The sequence below is a fragment of the Trachurus trachurus genome, assembly GCF_905171665.1.
Source record: "Trachurus trachurus genome assembly, chromosome: 6".
Taxonomy (NCBI): Eukaryota; Metazoa; Chordata; class Actinopteri; order Carangiformes; family Carangidae; genus Trachurus; species Trachurus trachurus.
In genome coordinates this window covers 16,578,454-16,595,537 of record NC_139897.1, presented here as the reverse complement: position 1 = coordinate 16,595,537, position 17,084 = coordinate 16,578,454, and positions in this window count along the sequence as shown.

The following is a 17,084-nucleotide window of genomic DNA, read 5'->3' as shown; positions in this document are numbered from 1 at the left end:
GCGAGCGAGTGAAAAACACAGCGCGAGGAGTCCGCGAAGATTTCACATGGTAATATGCATGCCTACCTTTTTTAGATGAACACATCCTCATCATTTTAATACACCTTTAATATTTTTCCATGGTAATAATAACAGAAAATATCATTTAAATTAATTAGTGGGTCAGAATTTAAAAAAATATATAAATTCAGTATCATCATTAGACAGACTGTTAACCCCGGGTTCATATATACTCCGAATATGTACAGGTGGATTTCATTCATTAGTAAAGAAGCAGTTTTGTCAATTAAATAGTCAAAGTGATCTCTAAAGCTTTATCAGACAATACAACAACAGTGTCAGTCTCTCACACAAAACATCAAGGAATTGCAGCTCATGTAGCTGTAAGAAGAGTGCATTTGAATGATTTCCACTGAGCAATAGATAAATGCTCCTTATTCCTCATATAACGGCAGAGAGAGATCACTACACGCGGAGGAGGGCTGGAGTGTTTTAAGAGAGCGTGGCACGAGTCCGTTTCATTGACATTGTTTGGAAACCCAATGTCGCCACCTTTCGGTACAAAAGAGGCGCCACGTGGCTTTGGTCAAGGTCTGTCTGGGTCCGACACACACACACACACACACACACACACACACACACACACACACACACACACACACACACACACACACACACACACACACACACACACACACACACACACACACACACACACACACACACACACACACACAAAGTGGTGGTTTTAAGTGGAAAAATATGTTATAATCACTTTGGAGCCTCTCATGTCCTCTCCTCTCAGTCACACTGCTCAGACTGAAGATGGTTTAACAAGGCAAATATTTATACCATGATTTCCCAGAACAGGCAAAAAAACAAAAAAAAAACAGGAGAAATCCCTGTCAACAATTTTACATTTTTTTTTAGAAACAGTCTAGAGTGTCAACCCCTCCATCTGTGTCCTGGAGTCTATAGTCTCAACCACATGCAATGATCACAGCTTTAGTCTTTCTTTCTTTCTTTCTTTCTTTCTTTCTTTCTTTCTCTCTCCTGGAGCACAGTCCTCAGGAGTGGTGGCACATAAGAACAAACAATAAGGAGGGCTATACACAGAGGACTGGAGAGTAAATAAGAGCACTCTCCGTGGAACATGTCACACGGGGGAAGCTTCTGAAAACTACAAAGCCGCCAGCAGATAATCCAACTCCCTGGTGTCTCAACACAAGTAAATATTCTCTTGGTCCCTGTGACTGTTCATGGGGACTTAACGTTAAACAGGAAGGATAAACATTGTGTTTTATTCATTAGAACACACAGCAGAGACCCCTCTGATGCTGTTGAATAAATATTAAACAGACGAGGTGTCCCATCTGAGGCTGCTATATGTTCGTGCTGTTGTAGTGGAAATTCAGACTGGTAGTAGGATGTAGATAACAAACATGCAAGTAACTGCATATATAATACATATATGAATATGTGAATGTTGGACTGCGTTTCTTAGAGTAATTTTAACCACTATCATGATATTATGGTTTCTGGTTGCATTATAGTCTAGTGACAGGAAAATGTGTGACATATCTGAGAAAGGTGGAGCAAAATAAGAGTAGATAAAATCATCCTATATGTAAGATGTATGTAAGATATCATTTTTTTAAGTTCTGTCAAACTGGCAAAATAAGAAAAAGATGACCATAGCTCTGTAAAATTGTTCCAAAAGTTGGTTTGGTGTCTAACAAACTCCTGTTTTTTATTCAGTGATTACATAATACCAGTGTAATGTTACCTACAATTCCCAAAACAGACACAGTGATCAGGTTAAGCTGTACATGTGTTTGTAAAGAGCCATGTTTGGTGCAGCAGTGGACACTAGCTGCTGCCATGTGAGCTCCAGGTTTACCAGATCTCTTAAAGCAGAAGACATCAGCCTGGGAGTCTCAAGGGTTAACCAGCAGAGTCCAGAGCTAATGCATCAGCTGTGTTACTGAGGGCTAATAGTCCTGTATGCACCTCGTTTTGTCTCTCTGTGGAGTTTCACACAGGCAGCTCACAGCCATGAAGTTTACTACTGTCTTTATTATATCCAGGAAGATTTTTTTTACACCCCTCCCTACACTACTGGAGTTGCACTTGGACATAAATTGAGCTCATACTGCAGGAGGAGGCCCACTTACACAGTGTTAGTGCAGAGGAAAAGTCAAGACCGTTCAATTACTAGTGTTATATAATAATGTTTTTAATACTATTAAAACACAAAAAATTACAGCAAGTTCTCTGTGAAAATAAAGTTGTTCCATTAAGTAAAAACTGAAGGCACAATTAAAAGGCCTAAATATTTGCAGCATTGCATTTTGTGAATCCAGAGCCCAGAGTCAAACAATTTGGGAAACTCTGCTAATGCCCCTGACTCATGTGCACAAACCAGCCTGGTGTTAATAGCCGGGCCCCTCCATGTGGAGCCCAGCTACAGTAGGTGTTAATGAGACACCGCCTGACCTTTCAGAGTTCACCCCAGGAGAACACTGATGCATCTTGGGTAAAGGATAACCAGTGCTCCCAGTGTTCACTGTGATTTACTGGTACTGTGACTTTACTAATTGTTACATCTATTAAAAACATCCTCATTACAGTATGACTTATGTGCCACGTTGCAACACACCTCACTTTTATTTTCAGCATGCTAACCTTTTGTTTGCCTCTGGTGTTCCCTGAAGGTACACACTGACTGAGGATGTGCATGTCGTTTGCTTTGTTACTCACCTTTACAGCAGAAATGTTTTGCTGACAGGTATCTTAGTCATAGAAGAAGTGGCTACTTGTGAGGTCTGCAATATGAATGACATGCAGAAATACAGTTTAATCACAAAGATGTCAGCGTAAACACCACGATATGATCATAATGCTGCAGAAAATATTATCACAATGTTCTGACAAAGAAAGGAAATGGAGGATTATGAGCGTTGAGAAAAAAAACTCATTAAAGCTCACTTTATGTATCTGCAAGATATGCATTTTATACCCCACTCACTCTATTCAAAATCTTAAGTGTGCCAAAAATAGCCAAAGACATTACCATATTTAACAGACAGTAACTTAAATAAAACGACAGAAACTAAAGGATTTCTGCATTACCAAGATTATGCCTTATAATCATTCATTACATTCCCAATGGGAGGTAGGCTTCATATTCATTCTCAATCCCTGTTTAATGCCATATATTAAACTCTGGTGGCACTCCAAATGGGGGACAACCAGACGAGTGGGCTCAGTGGGCTCATCTGAGACACATTTAATTAGCAGGACAGAAAATGAAATGTTTCGTGGGGTCTTAACTAACTGTTGTATCTTTTGTAATAAAATGAGGAGCTGTGAGAAGCTATTACAAGGAGGAGCACGAAGACTAGTACCACACTTTCCTCTGCCAGTGTTTTATAGGGAGGAATAAAAGAATGCATATTAAGATAATAAGCTTCCACATCACAGAAACAAAGTGCCATATTTGCAAAGTGTACGACAGAACAGGCCCAATCGCTCTCTCTTCCCCACTATCTCACTGTCCTGTTCCCCAATCCTGCACTAATCAGACTTTTACAACCTTTTTCAACTCATTTAGCTGCTCAGGAAGCTGACAGCAGCCCTCACTGTGAACTGTTTATATGTGGACTTGACAAGCTGAAAAAAACCTCTGCATGGTTAATGAAGGAGAAATGAGCCCTCAACAAGTGACTTTGATCATTGCCTTGAATTGTACCTGCACACACATTTGCAAACACTGAAGCAGTGTCTAAAGAGACAAAACATGGGCCTACTAGTGATACTGTATGTCGATATGACTAAGGTTCCTCTGTGTTTCCCCCCCTCTATCAAATGGAAATACAAATGCAAGTAGAAATTTTATGAAGAGTAAAAAACCTGCAAATATAAAAATTCAGATTCAAATGATTGGACCTACTTGATTAGAAAACCAGGCTGTGACACTCTTTGGCTCCGTGCCTGCCAGGAGGATGCTTCAACCTGGTAATTGGCCACAATGAGCAGACTTGCATGTGTCAAACTCTCCTCTTCACATCTGGTGATTGTCTCTCACAGCAGGTGGATATCACAGGCAATCGGCTGAGCAGCCTCATCTGCTCTCGGTCTCTGCGCAACATAGGATGCAATTCTGTTATTCCATAAAAACCTGCAAACCTGCATGTGCGGTTTAAAATATGATCCAGCTTGAATAGTTAACATGATGAAGAGATGTGGGTCATTCACGTGTCAGTGCAGTCTGTGAATTAATGACTTTCAAGGGCTTTTATAAATACACACTGTTGTGTAGTACACTGTGAATTCTACTCTTTAGGTCCACAAATGTGATAATGTTTACACAAACACACAAAAATCATATAACCCAAGCTCATCTCCTCTCATTAGACGCACACTGCTACATTATTGGCCTCATTAGCTATCCCCACCGTGCATCACCCAGCATGAGGAGGAGCAGGTAGAAGTCGACACACAAAACAACAAAAACGATACAGGTACACAAGCTATTTGTGTTCCCCCAGAGCTAATGGTTTCTAATGGCTGTCATAACTGTGGAAGAAACGCATATGATTTTAGCTTTTCATGGATAATGACTCTGACTTTCTGCTTTTAGGTTTCTAATATGAACAGTGTCTGCATGTGTGACTCTCAAAACTCTCGCTCTCTCTTTCTCTCTCTCTCGCTCTCTCTCTCACACACACAGCATGATGATTCATGTTGCACTTGGAGGTTGAGAGTTGTTATTGATGTGGCCGGTATAGGTACTGTCCTATAAGCTCTCTGCGATGGTATACTGTTATTAATGTTCACAGTGTCCACTCTGTGCCGTTATTAATGTGACTCATATACATAAAGACTTTCCCCATTAGTCAGAGTCGAATTGCGCCGTCGTACAGAGGGGAGGTGCAAAGAGCCCTCTTCCTCTTTCTCCTCCCTCACCTCCTCCACATCATCATTGCATTCATCCCATTTTTAAAATGACAATACACACACATACAACAAGCAGGTGCAAATACAGCAGGCAAAGTCAACAGTTTTACTCACCAGAACTGAATCACTTTCATTCTCATTCTTTTATATATATATATATATATATATATATATATATATATATATATATATATATATATATATATATATATATATATATATATATAGTCAAAAACGATTAAAAGACAGTCATTTTAATTAAGTGAGTGATTTGTCAGTTAACAGGTGGTTTTTAAAGTTTTTTATCTTCATCATGCCAAAATTCGCTGGTTCATGCTTGTGCTCAAACCAAGCCACTGTACAGTTGATGAACATGATGAACACAAACTTCTGTGGTCCACTCACTACAGTATGCACACACAACACACTCACATGAGCCGTTGTTGTGTGTTTCCAGTGGAATGAGGGGGCCACTGGCTCTGTGCAGATCAGGGGACAGTCCCACTGTACCAGACAGCAGCGAGGTACACATACAAACAGTCCGCATGACCTAACCCAAACCTCCTCTGAAGTCCTTCCACATGTGCTCTCATTGTCTGTCCCTTTAGAGACACCAAGAGATTCGACCAACAGAAAGATGAGAATGTAAAGACCTTTGCCTGCAGTGTGATTTAAGATTATTGCAGATGAATGTAAATACTAATTTTAGCCTCCCTGTGATAATCTTCTCATCTGTTCCTCAGAAATTGAAGAATCATTTGCCTATAGCTCTTAGTAAGCAGAGGAGTGTTTGAGAGAGCAGGCAAACTAAAGTCGCATCTCTCTGCGTTATTCTGCACTCTGTCAGAGAGGAAGCTGCAGAGACAATACAGCCCACAGGACACCACGGCCTCATACAACAATCCTTTATATCTCCACTATATTGATGCCAGGAGACAAATGCACCTCCACTGGGATATTCACTTCTCTGGGGGAGAGCGAGGGAGGAGAATGGAGGGAGAAGAGGTTGATCGTTACCGGACCGAGGGATGAGCGAAGCAGGATGATGAACACGTTTCATTTAATGGGTGGACTTTTGATTATGGCAATATTGAGTGTGGAAATTAGATGTTTATCAGATGTGGTTTTGAAGGAGAGACGGGAGGAGTAAGGGAGCAGGAGGAGGGCTGGGATAAGCGTTAATCCGGCTGCTAAATGGAGGGTTTGACATGTTGTGTCTGTCTGGAGAACCCAGTGGGACACATCTCCTCTTCACCTCCCTCTCCGCACACTCTGACCAAGCTCACAAACGCTCACTATTTACACCTCGTGGTGATGAGTGGAGAGTGTGGTAGCATTTGGAGAGTGATATACACATTTACTAACAGACAGAGATCCCGGGAGTGACACATACATTTGGGGGAAAAAGGAGGTTATGACAGCACGAAGGAACGAGAAGAAGAGGAGAGGAAAGTATCTTTAAGCTTTTCCTAAAAACGCACAAACAGACTTAGTAAGAGTTAGTCATGGTTCTTTGCGCACTCACAGTAGATTTGGATGCTTACACAGGAGCAGAGACACCCTTCCTGTTGCTTATCCGCTTCCTGAGCCTCAATTTGTATTGAAATCCCTCACAGGCAATTATCCATATGCGAATGGTGTACTTACTCTGAGCTTATATAAGTTTCTTTCTCAGTAAGCCGCACCATTTTCATTTTAAAACTCTGATTACAATTTCAGAGTTTATTCCTATAAAAAATTGCAAAAATGGGTGCTCATAGTTAACTCAGAGCATAAAATCCTGGTGGACCTCTCGTTGGCTTTATAATTTGAAAGATTGAATAATCTTTCACTGGCATGATGTTGAAAATCCCTTTGCAGGAAGACAGACGTGGGCAGCAGTTGGCATCTATGCGGTCAGGAAGACATTTTGTTGAGTAAAGTGTTGGCAGGCAGGAGGAACTCCCCCCACCCCCCCACACCACTCACCCTCCTCACCCACCTCTCCGGCTGTCAGGAGTGTCATATATCTGGGGGATATCTGAGGGTGAGGGAGATTGCAGCCCAATTACGGGCTGATAACTAATCAATAGGCCGCTTATTCCTACAGCAGGAAGTAAAGGAATGGGCCCCTGGGACAAGTAGTTCAGATTACTCTCCTCTCAACATGGGACAGGCACTAATGATGAGACAGAAAAAGAGAGGAGAGGGGCAGACAAAAGGGGGGACAATAAAGAAAAAAAAACAAGAAGGGAAAAGCTGCTCTTTCTACAGAGAGAAAGAAATGGACAAAATGGAGCATTCATGGGACAAATTTCTATCATTCTAAAGGCAGTTTGTCAGACGATGCAGCTGATGTACAGTAACAAACTATATCTCTCTCAATTTAATGGCAGATACAGTAAAGGGTTGCTTTGTCCAAATCACCATCAACAACAAGAACAACAGCAACTGTTTTTACTTTAACTGAGTCCCTATTAAGTCCCTATTAAACACATACACAGGCATTTTACACCTATTCTGCATAATCAACATTCCGCTCAGGTCAAAGTTGGGTCATGCCAGTAAATATTGTGTTTAAGGTTGAAAACGAGATACTGAAGCTGAGTGTGCAAACTAGCACAGTCCACAAAATTGTTGATTATTCAGCATTTCATCATTTTACCTATCATAGAAGGGTCTACATGTAAGTTTAGGTACCAATTACAGGTTATAATACGTCCACCAAGCAGAGCTACTTTTCTGGGAAATCTAAAAGATCCAGTGGCTCGCTATTGGAAAGTGAGGAGATCTGTTGGACTGGGGCTAGCTGGTTAGCATGCTAAAATAAGTAGAAAAAACCCCAAAACAAACAAAGTGAGATAAAAGATGCAAAACAAGAGTTAGCATTGGCATTGGAAACCACTCCTGCCTAATAATGGAATAAAATGTGCTACAGAATTCACATTGTTTCTGACTGGTAATTAGCTATTGTTAATTTTGGCTATGCAGCAATAATGAAACAAGGGGCTCCTTTTACCTCTGCCAGTGATCTGTGACAGCTAAAATTCTCTGATGCTTTTACTTTTTTGTCTGTGCACTTATAAAACAAAATATGAACAAGTTTTTCCTGAAAAAGTGGTTCAACCCAGCCCTTCCCCCAAAACCGTTTGGACTTTGGAGATCCTTTATGTGTCAAAGTTTAGTCAGCTTGAATTCTGCATAAAACAACGGGGTAGGTCAATTTAAAAGAATGTGTTCCAATTGATTTCACATAAACGAGAAAATACAGAAAACATTTTTCCTAGAGAAAAACATCATATTTTGTTGGGCTCTACAGAGATTCGTGGTTCATGGTAGTTACTGTAGCAGTCATGCTAACTGCAGACTTGGTCCTGGTTTCTGCCTCTAAACGAACCGCCCCTTGATGCTTGAAGGGTCCTCTTTCCCTGGAACACAGGAACTATTCGTTCTCATTTCTTTTGACAGGCCATTCGTTTTGTCGCTCCTCTGTCACTGTCGCCCTCATGAAGAAATATGGCAGCAGCCTCTGCCCCTGTCCCCCACACCCTCTGCCCTTAGCTGACAACCTGCCCTGCCAGACCCCCCTTACATCCTTGGGCCCCTCATCCAAGTCCCCTGTCACTCCAAGCGCTCTTCTGCTAATATTCTGTGAATAATCAACAGTTTTTGGTTCATTTTGACACAATCAACCCAAGGCTGGGGAGGGGAAATCATAATTTGAGGGGTGTTTTGAGTTAGAAAGTTTATGCCTTTTCTGTCAGAGCTGAAGTAAAGTATATTTTTTCTAATCAGCCAATAGAAGAGAGATGGAAACTATGGGCAAAGTTGGTCTTTAGCTCCTGTCTGTCTTTTTCAGTAGCACCGTCTAATCAGTAGAATGGTGTTGTTGGCTGTCAAGCAGAAGGCATCAGTGAAAGACGAAAGCCTAAACCATCACCATTAACACTGATCAGGTTTCTCCCAATCTGCTTGTTTATCTGCCTTTCTCCCCAGATCAGTACAAAGCTACTTTACAGCCTCTTAAACCGACATGTTTCTCCTAGACAATACAGACGAACCACAAAACAGTCCTCAATGACTTTAGTGATTAAACGCAAGCAGTAGTTTTGGATGAAATGAGACAGGAGAGAGCAATAGAGACAGAGAGAGTGAGAGAGAGAGAGAGCGCAAGAGAGAGAGAGAGAGTCACTCCTCCACACAACTTCATTTCCAAATCAGCTGCATTTGGCATCGGCACATTGGCCAGAGCCAAAGTTTTCCACTCAGAAGAACAATGCCATGCTCCCTCCAAATCGATTGGTAATACGTCTCATCCCATTGATGCCATCTCTAATCCATTCTGGGCTCCTTTGCAAGATGGAGATGGAGAGGCAGAGGGAGAGGTATGGCAAGGCACATGGAGAGAGAGAGAGAAAGAGAGAGAGGGGGACAGAGAGCGTAAATACCGGCTGAGCGGCCATGTATTCTGAGGAATTTGTGTTGTGACGGTTTTTTTCTCTCTCTCTCCATCTCTCTCTCTCTCTCTCTGCCTCTATTGCGATGGGGCTGTGTCGTTAAGCTCTTTAGTCCGCATGGCTAATGAAATAGGGTTGGCAGGATTACACAGGGCTAAAGCACTGTGCCTGGTGAGCCTTGGAGAAACCGCTGTAGCTCCGCCAAGTGAAAGAGGGAAGGAAGGAAAAAGGAGGAGGGGGTTCGTGGAGAGGAAGAGGGCAAGGAAAGGGTTTTGGGGGGGGAAGGGAGATGGCAGGTTAATTGTAGAAAGGAAAACTCCTGGCAATGTAAGACCATTATTTATCACATCTGTCAGCTATCGTTCTGGATTGTTTTGTGTGTTTTTTTTTTTTAGATGTTTGTTGCAATGATCCAGATGCAGCTGCGGCCTCTGAGGCTTTTGAACCCTTTGCTCCATCGAGGCTCTTATAGACGGTCAGCCACTGGTGGGGAGGAGAGGAAATAGAGTGAAGTAGAAGAAAGCTCACAGTTGGCTTCTAATAGCCATAAAAGCAGCAGAAGGTTTTTAACTAGTTGTAAAATCAGTGGCAGGAACAGGAGGATATTAATTAGATTAGCGCATTCATGGTCCTGTGATCACCTCTTCTGCTTCCATGATCATTTCTGAGAGATGGAGTGAGATCAGTTCATTATATGATGTGCCGTATATTGTGAATCATGCGAACACACCGACTTGCAGTGATACTGATAAAAAGATCTTTAAACATATATTAAAAAGCCAGTTTGAAATATGTCAGTGAGTCTTTCGCAAAGTTTTGACGACTACTCTGCAATCATGAAAAACACTCCCCTGCTGTATAAATCTTTAAAGGGGCATTTTACCAATTTAAGGGTCAGTTTACTCATCTTGAGACCAGCTCAGCCTATAAAACAGTTGTAACGTGTTTTCTGTGGTTCAGGAGGAAGCTTTCCAAAGTTTGGACACCTACACTGAGTCAGAGGAGTAATGTTTACAGGCTATGACTGATTTGAAACAGCACGTGCATTTTGAAACCAACAAATTGCCACCTGGAAGTTCCTTATCATTACGCTGATTGAGGAAACATTATTCATCAAATCCAGCAATCTAAATTGTTCCACTGAATATATTTGCGAATTATTTACTAAAAACAAGGTTACGTTGGCCTCTGCTTTTTAGGTTTTGAAAACTATACTTTTACAGTCTCCTGCGATATCCCAAACTTTACAGAAGTGCAATTCTCAATCAATTCTCAAATCTCAAAACAGCTTTAAAGCATCATTCAACTTTAACCCTTGTTTATGCCGAGGAGTCGTCTCTCGCTTTCTCTTCCATTTACTTCTCTCCTCTTCCTCTCCCTCCTCATCTCCCCTCCTCTTGTCACATCGTAGGAATAAATCTGTTTCCAAACATAATGGAGCCCTCCAGGAGGGAGGGGCCTCAGTTTAGTATGCGTCCCTCTGATTGGTCGCTCGCTTGATGTCGTATATGATGATAAATCTGGCCCAGGTGTCACCTCCCCGGCAGCAGGTGAGGATTGATGGGATACAGGAGGACTATCCATCATCCTGGGCAGGTGGCATGCTATCGGAATTTGGGAAATCTGTTCCCAATCAGGGTCCCGCAGTGCTCGGCAGGGGTTTGCAACGCTGTTTGGTAGGCGTTACTGGAAATCAATGGCAAGCACTCAAGGTCAATGTACTGTTAGAAAACTCCTTAAGCTCTGACGGATAGATCCCTCCACTCTTTCTGTGCCCCTCTCTCACTTCTTGTGTGAATGAGGAGACACTGACATCTTCCATCCTCTGCCGCCCCGGCCCCTCTGTTTAAGGAAAGGTGTTTTTTTAGGTGGATGTCATAGTGGCTGTCTGGAGCAATTTGCGACGTAGCCCTTCTCTAGGTGGATCCAGCGAGTGCCAATCTGGGGCCGAGCCTGGGACTGAGGTTGGGGCCGGGGAGTATCGGAGATCTAATAAAAGCCCAGGGCGCCTGCCTGGCTCCTTATTCTTATAGATTACCTGTAAGTCACCTTGTCCCTGCTACTGTAAGGGTTGGGAGTTAAGCTGCATAAAGGCAGACATTCACCCTCACCTCCTTGGCTGGCTGAAAATCAATTCAAACTGCAGATCAGAGGAGGGGGAAACTTTGTTACAGACGTGCTGCAAGCCAGTGATTCAGCATCCTGTCAGACTGTGGGTTCAGTTGCAGCACAAAAAAAAAAAAAAAAAAAAAAATCACTTTCTTTTTGTTGCCCTCTCTTTTGTCTTGAAAAAAGTGACTGATAGACCAATAGTAGAGTTCAGTCATAGCTTGTCAGATGGGTACTGTAACAACACAACATGGGCTGCAGTGAAGTTGTGCCTCAACTTTTTCAAGCAGCAAGAGCAGGTGAGCAGGTTTGAGAAAATGCAACAGGAGATAGATAGATAGATAGATAGATAGATAGACAGACAGACAGACAGACAGACAGACAGACAGACCCCCAACCCACCCATATACACCCGCGAACACACACACACACACACACACACACACACACACACACACACACACACACACACACCATCTTCCTAATTTATCATAACGTCATACACACCTTGTTGAAATCGTAGTAATTCCGTCCAGTTGAGTCACGTCCGACGTCCATCAATGTCCCTTCAACGTCAGCGGTAGTTCACTTGATTCATTCAAACATTTTCTTCCGTGTCCGTGTCACAGGTGATTTTTGAAAAAATATTCAACAACACAGCTGAAAATACTCGGTGCACTTCCGTACGCTCACGCTGACGTGATGCGACGTTCATCTTACAAACTTTTAGTCAGTTTTTCTTTTATCAGATTAGCTGTGCAGTGTGGACTGGGGCCTAGGCCAACTGGAGCCGGATGACCTGAGCGCTCATACGGAGCACAGGAAGCTGGTAGCTGCACTAAGGGACCATCTCTAAAGTGCACGCTTAAGCGCCAACGGAGCTATTTAGTTTTTACAAGTAGACATACGACAAAATTATTCACTGAGGCCACGTGATTTATTACACTCTTTTCTAAACATATTTCGACTGACTTTTTTGTTGTGGTTTAGCTATTTGATTAATATCAAATCTGATTTTATTTGCTGGCAGTGACGCTTAAAGATAAATACACCATTAACAACTGTTTTCTGATCTCCCCAAGTGGCCAAACAATCAGAGGGTTAAAGTTTAGTTGCTTTAAACCAGCAGATTTTGCCAACAGGTTTAGCCTACTTGAAAGAGTCTGATTAATTTTGAACGGACAAATATTGCATTCAGCCTTTCCAGGCAATAGCACATGAAAAAGTTTACACAACATTTTTTTCACTTTAGTTACCAAAGATAATATTTCAAGTAAATCTATTAAATAAGATTTAAGATGATGGTCTTACAGTTTTGGGAAATGCAGGAGTAATATAACAGGAGCAGACTGTAGGTTTTTAATTGAACTGATTTGCTCTCATCATGATGAGAAAAGACTATATCAGATTTTTATGAAAAACATCAGGTTGCATTATACACAGATTAACTATTTATTTTAAAACAGTTAAACAGTGTTAAACAGTTAAGTATTGACTTGGTTTACATTTACAGAAGTGCACCCCCATCCGTGTCTCTGCCCACGCACGCAGTAGCTATCTGTCTCCTCATGCTGACCTCATTACCAGTCTGGAGGTCAGCTGCAGGGAAGGTCACAGACCTAACCAACTCTCTTTCTGTTCCTGTACACTCTGCACTTGTATCTTCTTCTCTCACCCTTTACCTTTCATGCTCATTCTTCTTTTATCAACATTCAGCTGTACAGAACATTTCATGTCTGTCTTGTATGTCTAAGTCCATCTTACCTTTACTTCTACTAGTCTTCCCATTGCACATTTGCCACCCTGCCCCTCTATCCCAAGGTGACCCTGCCTCCCAATCCCCACTATCGGTCAGGCTTGGGCCCCTATTAATCCTACTTCATTTGTCCTGCCTCTTCCCTTCACTTTGGGAGGAATTTATGACAGTACCTTAAATGCTAATGGAGTCTAATCTGTGAAGAGCTTCGCTCTTTTCTAAAGACTCCTATCACTCTTTGTGCCACATGCATACAATGAGTCTACACATACAGGGACAGAGCCAGACTTGTATTAAGAGAAAGTTCCCTCAGTGAATAGACAGCACATGTCCATTCAAATGTATTTCCACCCAGGAAATCATGTCCTCTTTGTGGAATGGTGAAAATAATATTTTCTTTTTGTCAGAATACCTTAGTCTATGCTCAAAAGATGAATCCTCTATCAAAGTTCAATGGCTCAGGTTAAGAGTCACTGCAGTGAACTGGAGAGATTAATTTTGGCCTGGGGTACTTCACTGTGACTGAGTGTGCGTCTGTCCTGCCGTCTGTCTGGCTCCCTCTGTCCTTCTGTCACCGTGACAATTAACATGGAAACTCCACGGGAATGTTTAGCCTCACTCAAGGATAAAACCTGTCAAAAATAAGTGCTTCCTTTTAGAAATGTGTGTTTATAACGGAGAGGATAAAACTGGACAATTTTCTGCCTCACTAGTTTATTTAATGCAGGGGTAAAATAATGCACATTTTAAATGGATGTAATTACTAGTTATCACTGGCAGTTACTTCGAGTCACTTTGTGCTGGAATGGAGTGAAGAGACCAGTGGTCTCTCTTCAACACTGGAAGCTATACACAAAACACACAATGGTTTTGTGAGGGGTACAATTGTGGCACTTGAGTTCAGCACATGGATCCTCTCCATTTGACCGGAGGGAGAGACACACTGAGTGAATCCTCTGAGGAGAGTTATACTTGTGAGCAACAGACAAGGACAGACAAACAGACAGACTGTGCTGGAGACACAACACAAACATGTGAACATGCACATGCAGTGCACATGCCACCACAGATCACCGGCTGTGATCTCAATATAAAGACAAGGTAATTAGTGTAGCATTAGCCTCTTCTAAATATCTTCATAAAATCCTAATCTGTTTTTAATCCAGACGGTTTGATGCTGAAGTGCTGTCTGTCTGCAAAGGCAGGTGAAGTGCCTGGTAATGGAGAGAGTGGTTTATTTGGACAAACACACCTCATCATTACAACAATATTATACAGAAAAATATGTTGGTATAAGGTATTAGATTAATCATCTGGTAATTATTATCTAGTTTCATACCATAAAAAAAAAATACTGTGTAGATCTAATTTAAATCAACTCTCATAGCCACTCTATATACACATGACCTAACATGTATTTGTGACATATTTTATAATCAATACTGGTATGAAAAGTGACTTGAATGGCACATGCTAAACAGTTTTGTATATTTAGACATTTAGGAGGGATTCCACAGACAGATCGGCCTCAATAATCAACTCTGTATAATTACATCCACAATATCAATGGAGAAACATCATATTGGAATGCACTGAGGCATGTGTAGGGGATTGAGTATGTGCAGGTGTGAATGTGTGCATGTGTGTGTGTGTGTGAGTGAGTGCACGTCCACGCACATGTTAATTCTGTGCTGGTCACTGGAGTAAGCCACGCTAGAGAAGGCAAAGCTGTGATTGCGTTGAGCGCTGTGCTGCGACCGACAGACTTAATACCAGCCCCACTGGACTGAGATCAGCTATTAAGATAAACCAGGCCAACTTAGTTTAATTCCTGGGCAGAATTACGCTCAGACCTGGCCTGCATTTGCATTCATGGAAATTTCATTAAAAGACTAATTTTGGCAAAGATTTAGGTTCTCCTGTTATTTCTAAAAGCAGAACATTGTCATTTGCATGAATGCATTATGTATGAGAAGCACTGTGACATAAAGCAGTTAAGGGAAAAGACACACCTTTTATTTCAAGCTCTTTTTTGTATTTCTATGAGAGGTGAAGGAGTGGGTGTATGATCCAGTATCGTGTGCAGGCCGCATCTATTACAAACCTTGTCAGCTGCGCTCTGTGGTCGTGACCTCTTTCAAAATGCCTGCGTGCGGTACAATTGTTGGTTCATTTATCCGAGTATAAATTGAAGCAGGTCATTGACTGATCCAGCAGTTCAGCGGAGCAACCAGGATAACGATGGCTGGTGTGACTTCAGCGAGGCTTCAATAATCAGATTGTAATAAAGCTAGTCATCCTACAGTTAAAACACAGCCTGACAGTGAGCTATTGTTTCCTGGAACTGTGGCTACCCATAAGGCAGTTCTATTCTCATAATCACCACACATAATGGATGATATGGGTCAATGTGGAGGTGGGGTATTTTTCATGCTCACTTTTAGCCAGCAAGCCTATTCTTTTATAGAACCTCTTCATGAGCGAGTTGGAACATCGCTGAATCTCACGCCGTATTTCTTCCTGTTTTAACCTTGGTTTGACTTGTTTACCTCAAAACGTCAGGGGGAGGTCACGCTCCAGGGTTCTTTGGAGGAAAAGAGGCATGTTGTGGTAGGGGTAGTGCATCTCACACCTCTGTTTTCTCACAGTTCTGTGATACAGTGTGCTAACTTGATTCTGCAAATTGAATTTAGTGGAGAAGCAAAAGAAATGCATTTTTATTTATTTATTTTAAAAGGGCTGCAAAACGCATCACTAGTATCACACTGCTGCATTTAAAAGACGCGTTTCTGCTGAGCGTGATTAAGAAAAACATGGGGCCACAGTTTGTTATATTTTCATATATGTTTTCATATTAAGCCACACATTTATAACTCTGAATCGAACATAAAACACAATAAACCATATGGTGTTTTTATTTGTTTTCTAGTGCAGGTTTACAGCAACAAATAAAAGTAAATGTATAGGAGTTTTATGACAAAGGAAATTACTCAAGACTTTTCACTGCGCCCCAATGACTGAGGACAGTAAATGTGACAATCGACAGCTGAGAAATGCAGCCTCAGAACATGGCCTTTGTACACCGCATCTATTCATTTGTATTATAAGACGTGCATATGGTTCCCATTTAAATTACGTGACTTGTCAGGCTTAGACGTCTTACATGGACAAAACACAGTCATGTTCTTGTAGAAATAAATGCATTTATCAAATCTAGTGTCTTCTGCCCACGTACTGTATGTCTACACATGGAGCAACTGTAGCCTCATGCACTATTGCCTCCTGCTCCCTAAATCTACACTGTAACACTGTCAGGGGCTTTAGTGAACGTGTTTACAGTGCTGTACGCCCAGTGATCATGAAGTAGCCTCTTTTCCCCCCAGCTCCATCTCAACCGCCTTAAACTTTAATAGTGGACAGTTAAATATTAATAACTGATATCAGTGGGGGCTGCTTTACTGTTTTTGGCAGCAGTACAACATTAGCCTGCCTGAGCTCCATAACTACTGTGCTGGTCCTGCTCCAAAGCACACACACACACACACACACACACACACACACACACACACACACACACACACACACACACACACACACACACACACACACACACTGACCAAAAGTCCATACATAGAACGCTCACACGAACACACCACAGCCACAGGCAGACCGAAACACACAAAAAGACAATTTACTAACACATTCATAACTACTCATATCACTGCCACTATTGAAAATAAAATTAACATTACTGATAGAAAGTGTTAAAATGATTGGAGTAGCATAGTATTAGCTAGGACAGTGAAAACTGGGACAGTATAGAT